The 21,901-nt window shown below is 34.3% G+C and overlaps 1 protein-coding gene across 2 annotated transcripts in view; it reads left to right on the top strand.

Moving 5' to 3' along the window:
* The window catches only part of LOC127278257 (protein dachsous), a 243,245-nt gene that overhangs the window by 95,773 nt on the left and 125,571 nt on the right, over nt 1-21,901 (top strand). The window lies entirely within an intron of this gene.

Genomic DNA, 21,901 nt, shown 5'->3' with positions numbered 1-21,901 from the left:
TGCAAATGAGAAAGCACAAGAAACCATTATTTTTGGGTAAAGTTTGGATCGCGGCGGCGACGACGAAGACGACAGTAAATACTTTAAGGCGGTGCCGCGACGAGATTTCTTGGTTTCATCGAGACAGATACTCTGTGATGCGGTATATAAGGAGGAAGAAGAAGAAGAAGAAGAAAGAAGAAGCGGGAGAGGCGAAGAAAAGAGAAAAATAGGTTCAAAAAAAACTTTGCCGTTTTGCATTTGTTTTAGCGATCTTCTCCGCGTCGCGTTCCAGGTTCGCCCTTTGAGCTGTCTTCTCTCCAACCCTCTTTCTCTTTTCGGTTTTTGGGATAAGCCCCCCCCCCTCAAGTTTTCAAACAGTTCCAATGTGAACAGCCGCCGGTCCCTAAATTACCGCATGTCCGGGGGAGGGGAAGGAGACCCTTTCTCTACTTGGCGGAACAGTCCAGAGACGAAGAGTAATGCATTCGGGCTTCCGTGTGCTCTCGTTAATTGATAAGTGATATCTTGAATCTCGGGGACAGTTCGTTGGCTTTTGCTAACAGAAGCGTTTGGCAGAATCAACTCTGACGAGTGCTCCTTTTCTCTTTCTCTCTCTTCTCTCTTTGTTTCCTTCGCCAAAAGCCAACCAATGCTCAGTGAGGAAACAAGGGACCGATTCGACTGTCCTGTGGACTCGTTTTTTTGTCGTCTTCTTCTATCTTTCTTGCTTTCCTTCTACTTTTTGGATCTTTGCGATTTTTTCTCTCTTTTTTTTGTTGCGATCTCGCCGAGCAACAGACTTATAAGGCAATTCCTTGCGTTCCATGTGAAAAAAATCCCTTTTTACGCAGCAGCAAAAGGGTCACTCACATAGGAACCAATGGTATTTGCCTCTTCTCTATAGACTTTTAATACTGTGGACAAGATTTTTAGTCATTAAAAAATTGCACATGACGGTGAGGAAACAAATAGAAAAAGAGAAATTCTTCTTTTGAGGGGAAAAAAATTTGAGATTTTTTGTTGTGGATTTTTTTTTTCAAAAGAAATATATTGGAAGAAGGATTTGTAGTTTTTAAAACAAAGATTATGAATTCATAATTAGCAGGGAGGGTATGTCAAAAAATTTTCTTGAATGAGAAATCCTCGACTGAAATTTGCATGTGTACACGAGAATAATATTTGTTAGAATAACTTAAGAGAAACGTCAAACAGTACATATACGCATGTTCTTCTATATTTTATCTACATTCATTGAAATTAAGGCCTTTTTTTGTCTCTATATGGATTAGAATGGGTTACAAATAAAACAAGCGAAAGTCAATTTTATGTTTAAGACAGTCAACTTTGTGACTCAATGGTATTTTAGTATATAATATAGCTTTTTAGTTAATTTAATATACGGAATATCTGATGTTGACCATTGGAACAAAACATTCGTGTTTTAGAAGACGTTTACGTTTTAGAATAAACTATTTCTCTAGTTTTAGATTGGCTTTTAGAGTTTCTGTATAGTTTTTGTATAGTTCTGTATAGTCTGTGTATAGTCTGTGTATAGTCTGTGTATAGTTCTGTGTAGTTTTGTATAGTTTCTGTATAGTTTTTGTAAGTTTTGTCTAGTTCTGCATAGTTTCTGCAAAACGATAAACTCTTCATCCAAATTGTTATCGTAATATAAATATTATACACATCAAACTTTTTGTGACACACAAGTGGCTTCTTAATGCCAAGCACCATCTCTTGTCTCCGGTAAATTTACCTTGTCAGGAAGTGGAAATTTACGACTCGATTATTTTTTGCACAAAAACTGCCTCAGAAGGTAGTTCTATACTGAAATCATCTAAAATCATAAAGTTCAGAAGTTTTTACCTCACGTCAATTATTTTTCACATCTGGAGTTTTTTTTGTCAAATACTTCATATCTTTATAATAGGAAAATAAATAAATTCCTTACCTGTTTTAGTATGTTAAAGTAACATCTCTTTATTTTTTATTGATTTCAAAATTCGATTTTGATAAATTATTTTTTACAAATTCACTATTTGAAAAAGGTGGTTCATTTGTCCAGGTCATGACGAAATGTATATCTCTAGCTTGTATTAGAATCCCATGAGAAGAGAGAGACAGAGAGAGATAGGGCGCGTATCCCATTTCAAGATGGAGATAGCAGTCTCTCGAGAGAACTCTAGAACCTCTTCTCACCGGGAAGAAGAAGGGTTCACCCAAAGTTGACGCGTACATTTATCACTCTCTATTGTTGTACGGTCAAACATCCGGCCTCAGGGCACGCTTGGGTCCTCTTCGAAAGAATTGAGATTCGCGGGAGCCACTATTTTAAACTCGTGCTTCCTTCATATATGAGTGGGGGCAAAACCTATATTCATTTTCTGATCAAGGATTCAGTAAAGAAGAATCGAGTTTTGTGTCCTTGGAAGAAATTCACAAATTCCATTTGGGAGAGTTACTCTTTTTTTTTTGTTTAGGAAGGGGTGACCGCCTAATGCTCCTGAACAAATTTTTTGATTCCTATCTATTCTAAAAGATTCTTCTCCCCTTTTGTTGATCTCTCATTCTTTCCATTTTTACCCCATTCAGAGGCTACCAGTTTTCAGTTTGTTTTAAATTTGCATTCTTTATTTTATTATTACAGAAAAGAGGTATATTACAATGAAATACAGCGCTATTAATTTAATTTGCTAATTTTGTTATTATTTTTGATTATCATGTAAAAACGAAATAAACAGTAATCTGATTTTTTGTAGCGAATACGGTAAATCGAATCTTTGATATCGCAATGATATTTATTTGATAGTCTTTGAAATCGGGTCTCTCGAGATAGTGATCTATCGCTCTATGTTTTATAATTTATCAAGAGAAATCGGATCTAGTTCTCTATACAGCGGAAAATTTAAAATTACATTTAAACTAGGTGCGGACCATTTAGATTATTATCAAATTTTAATGAGCATTTATTATTTTTTTTTCGTCTACGTTTTCCACCTGTTAATATTCTATAAAAAAATTACTGACACTAATTCACCCATATATATACATTTGTATTATAAATATTTTCTGAAATGTTTTCAATATATATAGTGTTGTTGGGATGATTGCGATAAGTTTAATAACAGTTTTGGAAGAATTCCTAGTCTCTTTTATATGATTACTGTAATTTGTGAACTGACTTGATCCTTGCGTGTTGGGAGTATGTCGGTTTCCTCGAGTGCACCTGTAGGTTATTTCCAAAAGGGAAAAAGATCTAACATGGAGTGTATACCCAAACATTTAATATGAACTTGAAGAGTTTTGCTCGAATAGTTTTCTTAGTTATTTTTTTCTTCTTCTTTCTCTCTATCATCATCGATAAAAACGATGCAAATACACCGTTATAGACGAGCCCACTTTTGACACGATCTCACACATATTTATAGTTTTTCTAGGTTATGGTACAATAAACCGTAGCAAAATGTTATTACAATTATTTCGATTTTTTTATGTTCATTATTTACTTAAATCTAACACAGTTTCCTAAAAAAAATCCTTTCGTATACTTAAGTACTAGTGTAAATGGTAATGAGACCATTTAAAATTTTAATTTTCATGTCTTTTGAATGAGTATATAGTGTGAAAATAACCATTAGGCCAATTCAATATTTGGAAATGTTTCAAAATTTAATCTGTCGTGGAATTACTACTGTGATTTTAGTTTGATTTTTTATTAGCTCTTTTATACGAATTCCGTCGCAGCAGGCGGGCCGATTAATATGGGCCTTGATGACTTACTATATAGAGACTATTTCGCTACCGCTTCGTTTATAAATTCAGAAGAAAAAAATACGGATGCTAATTGTGAAATATTTCAAATTTTCACACATTTAATTCTTTTTCAGTTTGACAATTTTTATATTTACTAAGAGAAACTATACAGAATCTCTGTAAAAACCAAGACTGGTAAAAACAATACGGAAACTATACAGAACTATATAAAAACTGTGTAAAAACTATACAGAAATTATTCAAAATTTGATAGTCACAGCAAAGTTATAATTTGTAATTTTTTAATTCCTTCCGTTGTTTCGAAATCGAATTAGGGATTTAATTATTAGGAATGTGGTTATGCAAAAATTAGCTATAATTTGATTGGAGTAAGATTTTTCCATATGAGGCGAGAGTATACACGAGGTCGAAGGGACAACGACTTCTTCTCTGTCTCCTTCGTTTTACAATGGGAAAAGATCTCTTGCACGACTGCAGGATAATTACCAGGATGAGGTCACGGGCATTGCATTAATTTGGTATTCGTAACAACGCGACTCGTGGTCAAGACAGAACGAGAGAGAGAGAGAGGAAGGAGAGTGACTGAGAGAAAAAAAGAGAGTTAAGGCAGTAGCGTCAGAATGACAGAGATGAAGAAGGACAACAAGAGCATTGGTATTAATTACATAGCCCACTCTCTCTCTCTCTTCGTTGTCTCGCTAGGCCACCTACGGTTATTCGTTTTGCATAATATATATATATACACACTTATAAACGTTAGGGTGGGTTAAAGAAAAGATCTCAAGAGTCTCTCGAGGAAAGAATGAGAATCATGTCTTGAAGAAACAGGAACGAGTTCCATTGCCACTCACAGAGGAACCGGAATCTTCATGGCAAAGAGATGCCTTCTATGTATTTCTTTTTACTTCCCCCCTCTTTCTTTTTTTTCAAACTTTCCATTTTTTCCTCCTCTTCCTCTGTGTCTTATTTCCCAGTTCATTTTTGAGCTTTTTTCTCTCTTTTTCTCCCCCCACTCTCTCTCTCTCTCTCTGTTTCTGGCGGGCAAGAAAGCCTGATTATTTAGGCAGAGAATGTTTAATCGAAGCATTGTATCGGCAGGCCCTGAGCTGCGCCTCTTTCTTTCTCTCTCGTCCTTGCTGTGTTTGTCGGAGGAGACACTCTCCACCTCCAACTTTATCCTCCTTCGCCTCGTCTTTATATTTATTCGTTTATTTGCTGGTGGCTGATACCTCATTACCGCGACAGATTCACCGATAAGCGCACCGTTCTCGGAAACACACAATGCGCCCCTCCTTTGGAACGCGCACCAGAGCAAGTTGCAAGCGCAGCCGCGCATCCGCCCTTGTATCTTCTCTCTCTCTTTCTTTCTGTCCGGCTTTTTGTTTTTTGTCTTTTGCCACGTCGTTCACTTCCCTTTGGTTCTTCCAAAAGTATTCCAACTTTCTCTTCTTCTTCTTCTTTTTCTTCAACTTTCGATGGTTAATCTAATTTGCAATCTTCAGTGAAAGTTGGAAACAAAATTAGTTAATGCAAGGTTAAACTAGGTTTAATGTAGAGCCAGTAGGTCCAATGTAGTAGTCGAAACTTAAGAAATCATATTTTATTTTGAAGAAACTTAAAAACTTTTCAAATTAGTTATTATTTTTTCCTTTTTCTAAATTCTTCTTTTCGAAAGATAGAATTGAATTTCCATTTATTAATGGTCCTCCTGGTATTTATATATATAGTCCTGCACCGGCTTCTTTTATCATTATTCTCGTTGCAGATCGGTAAGGAAAGATAAGTGCTACTTGTAGCTATTAACCATTCTTCATTGGTTCGAGTAGTGTATGTATATGAGTAGATGGATAGGCGGATAGACATAGCGTTTATTGGCACACGCATATTAAATACATGTTAAGTTTCTTTACGATCGAGACACGCATTTTGCTACACACAATTTTCGTTTTGTACGCAATAACACTTTGAAAATCCACTTCTAAGTCGACACATTGCCAAGGATGAATGCAGGAAACGATCTAAATACAGTTTATTAAATATGAAAAATGATAAACGGCTATTATATTAACGAGGAGAGAAATAATACGAGTCTTATATAATAATAATAATGTGATAATGACTGTAATGAAGATCGAGTGAAAACATTACATTAAATTTTCTACAAATTATAACTTTTCTTCTACCTATTTCTTTCGTTAGTAAAAACATTATTTTTTTTTATTTCACTTTTTGGATTTATAGGAAAATGAGATAATTTTTGTGTCATATTCCTTTTCCGTTTCGAGGGAAGGAAGTTATCGGAGTGGAGAAGAAGGCAGAGAGAGAGCCCACCGGTGACACTAATTAAAGAACTCACAGGACACGGGGGTTTCCGCGTATAAATCTCACAGTGCGAAAACTGTTGTAATTGGGGCCCCAAACACGGTATGCTTTGGGTATATATCCTTGGGCATTATTATTGGCTGGTTTTTTCTTTTCGTCGCCGCTCATGGTGTATATAGCCGTGGGATATTAGCTTCGAAAGTCGCGCCAGTAGTAAATAAGCGCTCAAACGCTCCTCCATTATATCTTCCGCACCTGCGTCGTTATCATGACCAATAGAGAGAGAAGAGAGAAGGGGTAGGCCAAGATAACATCACATTTTGTTTACTTATCCTTTTCTTCAAAAAAAAAAACAAAATCCTATTTTTCGAAAAATAATTTATCACATTTTTGAAATTTATTATTTATTTTTGCAAAATTCTATTGTTTTTTGTATTTCTTTCTACTGGGAAAAAAGTTTAGTGAATTCGTAAAAGTTGAGTTAATTAGGAGAAGAAGAGTGGATAATTTAGTTTTGAAGATTAAGATCGGTAAAAATTGAGAAGCAAAAGAGGCCTTGGGAAAAGTGTATGTATATATATGTAGTTGATTTCAATGTATTGTTACGAATCGAAGTCAGGTAAGGGACTGGTTTCTTGGACATGTGGACGAGTCACGGTAGTACCGAAGGACTAATTAAATATATCCGGGAGCGGCTTCTCGTTGCGACCATAACCGTCACGGTGCCATACCAATGCCGTTTAAAAAGTCGCGTCGTTGAGTCCAAGCGTCCGAGGCCAGGCGAAAGGTCAGCGAGAGAAAGAGAGACAGAGTGAGAGAGAGACTCCATCTGATTTTTTTCTCTCCCTCGTCTTCTTTTGGGGGTTCCCCTTCGACACCATCCTCGGTTGCATAGTGGTAACGCCCTTTCCCAACCTTTCTTTTCTTAAATCTTTTTCTCAGTCAAATAGTTCATCAGACTTTCTCATTTACTTAATTATATACTAACCAAAAATTTATCTACATCACACATATATATATATATATATATATATTCCTATGAGAAAAAGCTCTCTATGGAATGGATTTTTCAAAATGGAAACTTATTTTTGAATCAATAAAAGTCACGGTTTTAATAAAAATTTATTTTTAGATTGACTTTAGGGTTAATTAGTTAAAAATAAAATGCGTTTATCATTTAATGCGCAAATAAACAGCAATCGCTTAATCTGAAGATTTTCTCTCTCACGAAGATATTTTAAAGTTTATGAGTCTAGGAGAATTGCGCTGTATGGGACATTATTGTTGAAATAAAAGAGAAGAGCTTCTTGTCTTGTCGAGACTCGTAAACGCACGCAGCGCAACAAGATATGTAAATGCATCGTGAGCAATTTGTCCCCACGTTCATGATTCCCAAGTCAGAGAGGGTTAAATAAAAGCTATATTATAAAATTTTCCATTTGCAAAACTAAACTTTCGTGAAGAAGCATTTCCGTGACACTATTTAGTGCCTCTGGCTCTTTTCGCCATTGCCAGTGACAGAAATTGTATGCTAATTAGGGTGTGTAGAGAGAAGTGGCTGGAGATCTGCTATATGTGCACATCGCTTCTGCCTTGTATCTCTTTGTCTTCTTCTCTTCTTTCCCCATGTTTCCTCCTCCTCCTCCTCTCTTTATAGATACAAATCCTTTCGTAACTCATTATCTCAAAAGAATAGAATTTAAATATATTTTCCTCTTACCTTTTTGTTTTCTGTTATATTTTTATCGTTGATCTTTGAAATGCACAAAAGTAGCGCGTTATACATTGCTAGAAACATATTGAAATTCATTTCTATTTCCTGATTTACGAATTTTGAATTGGCCCATGTTGGGGAGCGTCAAATTTGCTTGAAACACTAAATTTGGTTTGGCAAAACAAAAAGCCCTGTTAGCCAGATTAAAACTGGGCTTCGACTAGGGCCTGGTGTGTCACTGGTTAGGTTCCTTATTTCATACAGATGGGGCCCCGCTCAGTTTCCTTATTTTACCCAGGTTAGAATCAGATTGGCGAATTTTTTTCGATTTGAAATCATTTAAATTTTTTAGTTTGGATATTTATTATTTCTTCATGGGGGAGATTCTGATAGATTTTCGTGTACGTGGAAATTTCAGGTAAAGGAAGCACGTCAATTATATTGGAGTAGTTCACGCCCGTGTTATAAGTTAAGGTCGGAGTTTATGTAGCAGATAGGCGAAGAAAGAAGAGTCTCAAGGACGTTTCTGGGCGTGGAAGAATCGAGATCCACACAGAAAACATGGATGATGCACATGCATCTCATGCACCAACTGGTTGAGTCTGTTTTGGTCGTGTCTTCTTCTTCTTCTTCTTCTTCCTTCTTATAATACTTTCCCTTTTGGTATCTCCGCGCTGGTGTATATATATATATATATATATATAGAAAGGGTTTTTGGCTTGGCTCTTCGGGCCATTTATTTTTTCCGCCGAACCACCTTTGGGGCTATCCAAATGACGGCCTGACGGGCGTGGAGGTACTGCCTATTGTTTTAACAGGTTCGCTTAAATTGAAGCCCCAAGCCATTTCAGGAGAGAACGCTAAGCGCAAAGTCGTAAGCAGTTACTTCAAGTTCTTTTAAATTCAACTTTAAAACCCCCCCCTCCCTCCCCTTTTCTTTCTCTTGTTGTTCAAAGATTTATATGTGTTTTCCGAAGACCCTTATCTCTTTTTTACGACACTTGCGTATTGGCGGTAACGAATGTAAAGTCGCACAGGAAACGCGATGCTAACGAAGCGAAAACACACAGTAAGAGAGATGGATGTGGAAATTATATAAGATAATGAATCTTACTTGAAATTGTCAAATAGAATGATGTTTTGAGAAAATCTGAAAATCGCCCCGATCTAGACGAAACAGGGAAACCTGACTAAGATCACATTTGGCCCTGGTCAGACCCCGGTTTTGATCTGGCTGAAATGGGGCGACCGAATTGTTATTGCTCCCTTTTTATATTTCAGGTTATTAAAGAATGGGCGTCTCTGTAGGAAGGATATTTATTTTTTTGGGACAATTTTCTTTTTTTGCATAATGTAAAATGAATCGAGAGCGATAAGTTTTTTTTGTTCATACACTATTAAACTTGATTAGCTCGTATAGGTCTAATGAATTTTATATTGATATAGAGATGTGGAGCTTTCTGCAAGATATGAATCAATCATACAAACACCCTAGGAATAAAGAGAGGGAAGATAGAATAAAAATGGATGAGAAATAATTTTTGTCTGCAGATCCGCCTACATAGTGAAGATTCGGACGCAGGTAAAGGTTCGCTTCTAACCTTTGAAAGGAGGATGACGGTGCATGACTCTTTTGGTCTTCTCCTGATATCCTCTGCGCCTCTCCCACTGTTTTCTGATGCTGTGTGTGTGTGTGTGTGTTGCTTCTTGGGTTCCTTCTCAAGGACCCTCTAAGGATAATTACATAGTAGCTTGGTTAGATGCAAGAAAGAGAGAGAGAGAGAGAGAGGCAAAGAATATAAACGGTCCACGAGATGGCTCCAAGGAAAGTAATGGCTAATCGGTTGGTCCAACTGGCGACATACTGCCGCGGTCATTACATTATAGTCACCCTTCGAAATTGTGGTTTTATAACGTCCTGACGCCGTTACGATTCATCTAGATATAAATAAATATAATCTAGATGCTATATATCTAGATTCTCTTTTCGCAGTTGAGATCTCTCTGATGATGTGTTATTATATAGAATCATAGAAATTATTTCCCCTCCTTTCGCATATATGTATTTTTTCCTCTATATGACGTAAGAGAGCGTCTTGAAATGGGGATCTTTCGCTAATTCGATCGGTAGGATATATAACCGTCGCTAACAAGTATAGAGGATTCAATGTAGCGAGTACGTGACACGGCTGCAAAAACGCGAATCAATATGTATTCTCTTCATCAATTTACGAAAAAACATTCTATAATTCCAAAATTGAGTTTCAGTAATCTTTTTTTATTATTTTTTTTTCCAAAACTGATGATGCAATCGAAAAATGTTGCTGACAAATTTCAAAATAGAGACTAATCTGCATAGTGACTGGTACCATAGTGACGATTAATATTGTAAATAATACCATACTACCTGGTACCTTACTAACGATTATTATAGTAATTGGTATCATAGTAACTGGTACCACACTAACTGGTATCACTTTAAAGTCTAACTGGTACCATATGCGAATTAGTAAAATGTAACTAATTCAAAAGCAAAAAGTTAAAAAATTTTCATAGAAAAAACAAATTTGTTGGTTCTGTGTTAACAATCCGGTTATTAACCTTTTTTTCGTATGGTATATAAATTATATTCTTTACAGCGTAGCGATAGTATACCAGTTTTGATATTCGGCGTTGATAAAATAATGGAAAACGATGTGTAAATTTGGCATATTCAAGTTATAAATACAGCGGAAAAAGAGTGTAAAAGTAAAGGATAAAAAGAGAAAAGAGCACACCCCCTGTTGCGCACACATATCCTTTATATTAAAGGATATAGGATATGTAGTGAATACTTGCGGGTTCATATCGTATTATATAGTTGGGAGAGTATAAAATGCATTTGTGCGAATCCCTCGCGCACACGAGTCTATAATCTATATGCGCAAGAAAGTGCGTTCGCAAAGCACAACATCAGGCATACATAATTAATATTTAAACGATGAACATCGAAGGAAGCATTTCGCTAACTATATATATATATATATATATATATATATATGCGAAAAAGGAGGGAATGTTCTGGAAAGAAGGTACAAAATGGTGGCGGCATAGTAGATGTATATATAAACGAGCAAAACCGAAACGAAATGAAATGGGTACGAGTCGTTTGCAATGAGGGTGAAACTCGTGTGCTCGTTTACAAAAGATAATTAGGAGTCGAGTAACCACCGTAAAGAACCAGTCACGACGCATTAAAGGATCCCGCGAAGACTTTTTCTTTTCATATCTCCTTCTCTTCTCGCGGCTACTGCACCTGGATATGACGTGACAGAAAATGCATCTGGAATTTCATTGGAATTGTATATAGATTTCATATGTGAATCTAATTATCTTTGGAATTGTTAGTGCGTGAAACGCGTAGGAATTCTCTCTCTCTCACGAAGTACTGCCGTTCAAAGTGACATTTTTTGCAAAATTAAGTTTTTGGATATCATTGAATTCATGAAAAAAGAATTAAATGAAATATAGTTAAACGATACGTAAAGTACTTTACGGGTTTGTATATTTGTAATTGGCACTACATACTGCTAACAAAAAGATACATAAAGTCACTTACGTATATTTTTACTTTGGACGGCAGTGCACAACTTGAAAGAGAACAAGAAATTATGAACGAAAAAGTTTGGAGGGAGAATTTGGGAGTCTAATTGTGAAACGGCGGGTCCCTATTATAGCTTCCAAAATTACAGGCCCGGGAAGCCCGACCGGCAATAGATTTCTTTTTTTTTTTTGTTTTGGGAGGATATATCCTTTTTGTGGACACTAGTATATGTTCTTAGAATGATCATCTTTTTGAAGATTATCTGCATTGAGTTGTGTTTTTTCGGGTGCATCTAATCCTCATCTTGCTACTGCTATTCACATTCGAGGATATCATGTCACCTATATATATATTTTTTTTTGTGCGTCTAATTCTCATAAATGGAAACAATTTTCGTACACCTATTATCGTCCGTTATACTCAGACCAGTGACCACGACTCAAATTACTTCCGCCGTAATTTTGCTGAGGCTGCGTCAAGATTTTCTCAGAAAATGTTCACGTTTGCAAAAGCTTTTCTTTCCATATATACTATAAGGGTCAAAAGAAACCGACACGGCACTTCTCTCTCTGTTGTTATTCACATTAGGCACAATAGATATTTACGTTCTTTTGATTTTCTTTTGTATGGAAATTTTCTCAAAGAAAAAAAAGGACGAAAATGGGAATATTTTTTTAATTATTTTAATAATCGGAATATATTTCTTTTGCATATGAAATTTTTATAAAAATGACAAATTGGATAAAAGAATAAAGAAACTAGCAAGTGTTTTTGAAGCGGAAGAATAAACTGTGATCCGGAAAGGATTGCGCGTCGCACATTAGTCAAGATCGAGGTGTGTGAGTGGGACTAATGCGTTAAGCGAGCGTCAGAGCGAAACGAAATTGCCACCGTAGCCGTAAATCATTGCAAACGAACGACGTATAGACTTTCCAGTGATCATTCGCACAAATTCAAAACACTAATTAATTTCCCGTTATAAAAAAAAATTTTTATCTGAAAAATGAAAATCCCAAACAGAAAGTTTGATAAAAATCAAAAAGCGGAAATTAAGTAAGCATTCGCTACCTCAGATACCCTCACATTCAGTTCTGAATATATATTTTTGATAAGAAAATAGTATAAAGGGGATGAATAAAAAAATATTTTGTTGGACTTTTATTAAATTAACATCGAATGAATTTGGAATAGTTTGCTATGGTGTGTATGTGTGTGTGTCTCTCTCTCTCTCACGTAAGGTGAGTGTGAACTTGGAATTTTTGCCGCCTGTCCCCGAAGCATTCTCGATCTGTCATCGAGCCCGACCCCACCACTCGGAGGACTATTAATCAGACCGACCGGTCGGTGGTCCCTTTAAACGGATTTAAAGGACGACACCGACAAAGAGCACTTTTTCGAGTAGGGGCTCACTCAGCGAGCCTCGCCTTCGTCCTGCGCGCCTCCATCCAAAAAGTTCGCGGTATCCAATGGGCATTCCTCTTTTTTCAATAACGGATGGTATGGACGCACTTTGCGAATATTATATACTTGTGTCCCCTAGTATTCCCCAATGATACGCTCGATTTTTCATTCGTTTATATACTGATATATATATATATATATATGTGTGTGTATCTGTAAGAACGTATGTTATGGCTTCATTGAGATATTTGTGGTAAATTATTATTATTATTACCCTTACAGCAAAGAATATTTTAATACAGTTCTGGGAATGTTGTTGTTTGAACCAGCTTTTAATCGAGTTTGAGCTAATTTTGATTCTACTTTGAGCCAACGTTGACCCTAGATTAAACATACTTTGACCCTATTTTGAGCCAGCAGTAAACCAACTTTGACCCCATATTGAACCTACATTGAGCCTACATTGAACCTACTTTGAGCCAATATTAACCCAACTTTGATCCAATATTAATTATAGGTTCAATATAGGGTCAAAGTTGTGTTATTGTTGGCTTAAAGAGGTTTATAATATAGGATCAAACTTGTTTTAATGTTGGTTTAAAGTAGGTTAAATATTGGCTTAAAATTAGTTCAATGTAGGGTCAAAGTTGGTTTCATCTTGGCTTACAGTAGGTTAAATTAAGATTCCTATATAATTCATTCTGAATAGCGATAGTAACACAAAACTTACCCCAAGAAGGGAAATCAAGAAAGAAATATTATGTCCGAGAATGAAATGGACGGAGACCGATGTGAGTTTTAACACTGGACTCACGCGGGAGTAATGGGGTAGGGGGGGGGGAATGGGTAGGTAGGATTGGGTGCAGGTAGCACGTACTTGCATCCTTCGTAAAACATTAAGGAAGGAGTGACCCCAGATGGATATCGGTTAATAGCTTTTTCGGACCAAAAGAAGAGTGAGTAAGAGAGAGAGAGAGCCAGCCCTAACTGGTTGATTTTTGTCACGGCCCAAATTGCAATTGCAATTCCTTGACTTGTTATCTGGATTCAGAAGACTTTCAATGAAAAATAAGACATACGCTATACACCCGAATTATTAATTGACTTTAAAAAGAGAAGTCATTAATTATATAGAGGCAACAAATGTTCATTCCGATGATGTTACTGAATGATTAGACATAATTTACAGCATTCGAGTTATCAAAATTTCATATCTTATTATCGTTCATACTGTATGATATGAGTTTTGTCTTTAAATAATAGAAAAACTAACAGAATTCGAATAGAAAAAATAGTAGAAATCACTGATTTATGTTGGTGCGTAAGTACTAATTAAACGTTTAATGTATAGTTTAAAGCTAAAGTGGATTTTAATATTCACCGAATTTTGAACTGAATCCGAGAATGTTTAGCCGGTGGCAATAGAGGCTCAAACTGTTTTTTTTCTTTCCTCTTTTTTTTGACAAAGAAACGCATTGTGTCGTACAATGGAGTTGAGATCGAGTTTGAAAAAGAACCCTATATGATTCCATCGTGTCAACAGAGCATTGTGGTTTTGCGAATGCCGCCAGCGATGGACCGATAGAAATGAGAAACCAAGTCGCGTCATTCGATCCCCGAAGGTACGTTATTGTCCTTTTATCTCGAAATTAGCCAGAAGTACACTTCCGACGTTTACATTCCAGTACAAAAAAGTCATTACTCAAAGACCGGATTCCACATTCAAATTATTCATCTTCGTGTGCTTTTTAAAGGTTTTTTTAGCAGCACAAGACAGAAATGTTTAAAATTATTATTAAATACTATTGAAATAGTATTATTAAACCTAGAAAGCAGAATGGAATTGTTTTTTTAAATTAAATTTGTAGTGTAATTAATTATTATAATAATATAAATCATACCTCGCAATATATTTTGAAAAAAAAATTGCTAATTGCTATAATACCAATCAACGATAATTGCATTTAGAGATCCGTCACTCCTTTCATTAGAAAATTTATTAGAAATCGCAGAAGTAATTAACGATTACTCGAGTAGCTTATTAGTCTTTGCATTGGATATGAAATTAGTCACTTCTAATGACGATCAAAGTATTGAAATATTTTCAATTTATTCTGTAATTTCTACAAATAATACATACTCAATATTAGAAATTGAAAATATTCCAGTCTCTAGTAGAGTTTTTGCTTTTTATTCGTGATGAACTGAAGGAAAAATTTAAGGGGGGAACACCAGTTGTAACTTTCGAAAAATCGATTTTTTTTTTGGTGCATTTTCTTAAAGTATACATATTTAGAAATGTGTCTGTAAATTTCAAAGTTGATCCGGTGAAAAATAAATGAGATATACAGAACACTGCAGCGGCGCGTCCCGTGGCTTCATACAAGGTGGCCAGCCATACCTGACCCTAACGACAGATGGCCTTTTCCTATGATTTAGAAACGGCAACCACTGCGGAAGAGTTATTATATGGTCCAGGAATCGATGACTCTTTGTAACTTAGAAACAAAATTTCTTCTGAACAAAAAAAAGTAAGTTGAAACTTTTAATGCGTTTTTCTCAAAATGACATTTTCCAAGTCGGTGACCATGATTAGTCGAATACCATTAAACCGATTTATTTAAAATTTAGTGTGCTTCATTTACACATATAAGTCTAGTTCGTGATCGAAGGATTTTTTTTTTTAATCAAAACTTTTTTTTATATAGCTGAAAATCGACCGTATTTTTTTAACGAAAATCATACTTTTGACTTTGACAGGTCGCCATTTTGTCAAATTTTTTTTTTTTTTTAAATCCTTCGATCACGAACTAGATAATCTTATAATAAATGTAAATCAATTTCATTTTTGTATTTCAGACGAAGTATACTTGCAGAATGCTGGTCACCGCAATTCGCCTTTTTTCTTAAGACGCCACTTCAATGGCTCATATCTCCAAAAGTTTTTGTTAAAAAAATTTTTTTTTTCTTTTAAATTACAGCTTTTTACATGTACTTTTAACTAATAAATAGTATTCTTTAAAAAGATTCATTGTTCTTTTGGAAAATATTCTTGAAAAAAGCATTATTTTTTGAGTTACAACTGGTGTTCCCCCCTTAATGTCGAAAATTATCTACACCCGTAGGCCCGAGCATGTTTAATGACTCGTTTAGTGCTTGACCTGTCCGCTATAAGGCGCCACAATATTTCCTTGACTGATCTCCTTCTTTCTCTCTAGTACCCCTCCACCAAAAAAGAAGAGGATAATAAAATAACGAAAAAGGCCTTGGCGGTTTAATGAGCGCCTAATTTTCAAGAGAAAAATGCGGTTTTATGTATACCCTCGGCAATTTCTTTCCTCTCTCCTTCCTTTCGCTATATATATATATATATATATATATATATATATATTGGTCTTCCCTTTCTTCAGTGCCTCGTGCTAGAACTTTCCATCTTTCTCACTCTCTAACGGGTTTTGGGATTTTTCAAAGGTGGGTTTATATATATTTGAGACAAGACGCGCTTGTGAGAGCCTTTTAAAAAAATCTGCCTAAATAGCGACAAACAACCCTTTCCACATTGATGCGGGCCCTTCAACTCTCATCTCAACTCATTATCGACAATCGTTTCGATATAAAGTGGACATTGGTTTTTAACAACTGTAATTTTAAACTATATCTAAATTTCCAAGATGAGAGTTTGTTGCGTTTATGAGGAATTATCCATTACTTTCTTAATATATTTTCACAAAAATCCATCAGGTTTTTTTTTGGAAATACGGTAAAATTTACGGTTACACTGCGATGCAATTTGATGATGGATGATTTTTGAAAAAAATTGGCAAAATATATACGGAATAAGGTGCGGACGAGATGATTGACTTGAAAAATAAATTATGATCGATTTGTAAACGTTTTACACATCATTTTTTTCGAAAAGTCCTTTAAATATATTTATATATAAATGTGACACAAGTGATGTCATCGGTTGCAAGTTTTGTCGATAAAAGAGTAGGCGTAGGTAACTTGTCCATGTGCTCACAAATATATGGAAAAACTTATACATATCCCATAGAGAGAAAACCGGATATTGTGTGTGTATACGAAAAAAAATGCTCAATTGCTTCGATCGAACTCTTCATGGATTCCCATTCTACCGTTTTTCACCGCTCGTTTAGATTTTATCAGTGTTTCTCAAACATCGCTGTTGGGGCTTCCAAAGTGCAAAATTCCATGCAAAAATTCATCAATAAAATCTTTAACCTTTTAGATCTAAAGACAATTTGTTAATACGTAAACAAGAAGCAACACAGAAAATTAAAAGGCATTAAAATAATCTGCAACGCTTCTTATTTTAATCCAATTTTGCTTATTTTAATACCAAAATGGATTAAAATAAGCAAAATTGGATTAAAATAAGAAGCGTTGCAGATTATTTTAATGCCTTTTAATTTTCTGTGAATGTTTCTTAAATATTGCCAGGCTATATTTACGCAGGACGAATATAATTAATGTTGCAGCAATATTGCCGTGAATACTGGAATTTGGATTGAATAAGAATATACCTATGAAAATTTGAATTAAAGAATAAACAGAAAAAGCAAAAAGTTCATATACATATATTAAATTAGTGTGAATCTCGATAAAATAAACGGATGCGAAATGCAGTTAAAATTTCTAAAAGGATGTAGTTAATAATTATTATGAATTTCCTGTTTAATAGTTCGTCATGTTTGTTAAAGAAGGTCTAATTGGTAATGCGTAACTAGTAGCATGAATTATGGACATGTCCTTAAGGCAAATGACCAGCCAAGTTCATTCATTCATATATATGTATAGAGTTTTACTGTCTTTCTACTAACATAAGAATATGTCTACACAAAAAGAAATTTATGCCTTCTAAAAGAAAACAAAAGAAAAAAAATTCTCTTGAAGTATTTTGCTACTCAAATGATGATGCTTTGCTAATAATAATCCTTAGTAGCCATTATATTAAGAAAGAGGAACAATCTCAAGAGGCAATATTTCACTTTATATGAATCATTGTTGTAGAAAACATTTTTTTATGTTTCTAAAAACAAATATCAGTATTTCGCCAAGAGGCGATTATGAAAATAAAAATTGTTAAATTTCCATTGATTAAGGACTCGATTTGAGAGAATTAATTTCTAATTACCAGAAAATTGGTGGAATGGAAAGTGGGTTACTTTGAAAACAAAGGCTTAATTTAATTGAACGTGGGAGGATTTGCTGACGTCCAAGCTTACGAGATAAGTTTACGCGGATGTAATTAAAATAACGTCCTATACAAAAAGGGATTCACATAAACTTTCTAATGTGACCTTTTCATATAGGGGAAAGGGAATTTTTTTTCTTAACCATTCTGGATGACAATTAATAAATAAATTATCAATAAAAACGAGTCTTATTATCGATTGATGTATTTTATATTTATAAATATGATCTTGAAGGGAGAGACTCCTGAAAATGAAATTTGAATTTTTTTTTCCACTCGAGACTAAATAAATTTTGAAAAAAAGAGAAATTATTCGTATAAACTATTATAGATTTATGTATTTATAAATATGATGAAAAGAGAGAATTCTGTAACTTGAATTTTATGATCAAAAAATATATATAGTTATTCACTTGTGAAGTGGCGAAGCAAATACATAATTTTTACATATAGAGATAGAGAATTTAAACACAGATTTTACCTTTATGCGCATCGAATCAAGTTTCTATAGGAACAATTCTAGCCTTTCTAGTTATTGTTTCCTTTGACTATATAAATAAGCTCTTATTGTGTCTTTTCAAAAGCTCTAAAGTGTAAATTCCATTTTAGTATTGTTATAAATACGTTGTAAAAAAAAGAGAAATTTCACCTAAGTGAAAAAAATGTAATTATTTTACTTATTTATCCTTGACGAAAGTTTCGGATTGATGTTCAATCAGTTTTTTGGTATTATTCCGAGGCATTATGAAATTTCTTTTTCCGAGTCAATCAGTTTCGATCCGAATCTAAATTTCTACAAAAAATTTCTTTCCTGATTATTTTGAATCAATCCGTTTAATTCTGAAGTTGAATTTTAAATGAATTCTGTTTTTTTCGAATTAATTTGTTTCATTCTGAAATTTTATTCCGAATCTGAAATTTTTGACAGGGATTTACAAAATTATAAACCTGATACAACAATTTTTTTCTTCTCTTAAAAATTGTATAATGGATGCAATATGGATTCTAGTATACTCAATCGCTGAACCTTTCACCTTCTTTCATATATATACATGTATATATAAAAGCTGGCAGTGATAATAAATGTCTATACAGGTTACGTGCGAATATCTATTGCGCCATATACACACTAGGTTATAAAATAGAAAAGTCACAAAAATTTTCCAAGTGTGTATGATATATATAAAACATTAAAAACTTGTGTCATGTTTTATATCCAACTGGCGGTGTATAATAACCTCATTTTTTAAAATCGCAATAAATTTTAAAATTGCATTTTCGATTCATGAGAAAAAAATTCTTTACAACTGACAAGACATCTTTCATCAATGAAATGTAAACATTCATTTTTTCTCAACTTTCTTAAAATGGCATTTTTTTTGCTCATGACAATTAAATGCCGGTTACAAATGTTTAGATCGTTAAGCAACATTGAGGTATTTCTTCCTTATGGGTTATGTAAGAGGACATTATTTATCTATGCTAATCTATTATGCACTATTCGATAACTATTTTTTTTTTGTTTTTTTACACGTGTAAAATCGATTTTCACGCCATACTGTTTTGTGAGGTTATTGGCAATTTAACAGTAAGAAATTCCGACACTTTTCTCACGCGCGACGTAATATAACGCGTTTAACATGCCCGTTCTCTCGCACTGTTCTTAATGGGGTAACGGGAAAAGAAAATGATGCGCGAAAAGAAAATGGACTGAAATAAAGAAGCTCTTTTTCTCTCTTTCTCTTCTCTATATGTGTTCTTGTATTTTCTGCCATACACTTTCAATTTAATCGATTTTTACATTTTGTTGTCCTTCATAATCGATCCACTGCAAAAAAACAAATGTTTTTTTAAAGACACTTTTGTCATTATTTTTAAGACAAGAAAAATAAAAAAATCCAGTCTTACAATTCATCAAATCATAGTGATCGTTGGAAGAAGATGTTTCAGTTATCTTAAAGTTCGATCAATCAATTTATATAATTTTTTTCATTATCGTTTATTTTATTTATTAAATTATTAATGAAATCATTATAATATATTAGAATCACTATAATTGAGGCATTATAATTTTATAATTATAATTTTAGTTTTTCTAGATTAGAATAACACAAGTTATTTTCCTTGTAAATTAAAATTTGTTATATACTATCAATCAACAATTTCAAGCGATATATGTGTAAATATAGAGAGTCTCTCTTTGAATTATGCTCAGCGTGAAATAATCACAGGAAGGTTTCGATGATTAAAATATCTCTTGACTTTACGTTATAATTATTGCAAGATCCTTGCAACTTGAGAGATTTCTTCTTATATATATATATATGTATATATGTTCGACATGGAATTAGCCATTTTCTCGGTGGATAGGAAAGGAGAATGATGATGAAAGAGGAAAACATAAGGACGAGGAAAAAAGAAGGGTGTAGGGAGGGGGAAAGGGGAGTTTGAGAGGATGCTACTTAGATTCTCGTATATATAGTCCTGCATCCCAAGAGCATCGGCTCATTAATCTCTTGCAGTAATTGCGACCATATTCCAAGGGAGCGTGGTAAGATTCTTACTTGCTACTTTATCCACTTTTTCATTCTCATTCTCTGCTTCTCTCTATCTTTCATATACTCTCTTGTCTTCTTCTCCTTTTTCTTTACTTCCTTCCTCTCCTCGTGTTTCTTATCTTTCCTCTTTTTTTCATCTTCTCATTTCAATTTTTCACTTTTTCTTTTCTTTATTATTGCTCTGCGCACCAATTCTTCAGGTTATTTTGATTTTTCATTACTGTGTATGGTTTTTGTTTTTTTACTATTTTTTTTACATACGTATGTAGAGGAGAAAAATATTCTTCATTTGAGAGGAAGATTCGTTTTAATATCCCTTTTTGCTATAACTTTCAAACTTTGAGTTTATTTTACTATTTTAAAAGAATACTTTACAATTTTTAAGTTTATGTTACAACGTTAAAGTTTATAGAGAATTTCTCAGTTTGATATTCGATTTGGTGTTTTATTTTTATTTTCCCTTTGAGATATATAGAGGAAACGATTAAGAAAACGCCATGTGGAAAGAATATTTTGCGGATATCAATTCCTTGTTTACGGTGCCGACGACGATTTCTCAGAAATCAATATAACCAATGCCTATATATCGTTTGAGGTATATGTAATGAAGCAACAAGTCCAACCATCTCGTCAACGAGACGATCCATGGAAATTAAAGTCGACCCTTATTGACATCTTGTGTCAGATCTCTTGCAGACATGAGTCTGCATTTTCAAATCATTCTCTGATAGCATCCAGTTAACAGTATCATATACGCAGCTATATAGCGAATGGTTAGAACAGTTATTATATATACCTGACCTACAATAATATTATTTTCTCTCAATATTTTGTTTTATTTTTTATTTCCAAATAAATAAATAAAAGTTTTTTTTTCTTTTGCATTATATGGAATTAATTTTTGTTTTATAATTAGTGTTTGGATAATTCTTGACTTTTTGCAGACTTTATGGTGACTTTTTTATCATTGATCTTGAGGGGCGGTGGGGGGCGAAAAAAATTATTATAGGGCTTTGCTGTGTTTGAAATAACGGTACATATATATATATATATATATATATATATATATACATCTTTGATGGCGAGGTGGAGAAATAATAAGAGGTTATGTTTACATGAGGTAACTGCGAGCAATGTCTTGTTCATCCAAGGTCGATCAGCTGATCACTCGCTGACTCCGACGCGACCCCATTCGCCCGGGGGCGGAATCGTGATTACCTAACCTACTCCCGTGTAGAAAAATCTTCTGGGGCAGGCCTGATTCTGGCCAGAGAGTCTAGATTCCAGTCTAGTGGCTGGCTAGAAACTCTAGCCAGCGGCTGGCCAAAAGTGTAACGCTGAAAGCGACCAGA

This window comes from Leptopilina boulardi, unplaced genomic scaffold (genome assembly GCF_019393585.1).
Source record: "Leptopilina boulardi isolate dan_hultmark-lab unplaced genomic scaffold, ZJU_Lbou_2.1 LbouV2_202, whole genome shotgun sequence".
In the NCBI taxonomy this organism is placed as follows: domain Eukaryota; kingdom Metazoa; phylum Arthropoda; class Insecta; order Hymenoptera; family Figitidae; genus Leptopilina; species Leptopilina boulardi.
This window is presented reverse-complemented; position numbering and strand designations above follow the sequence as displayed.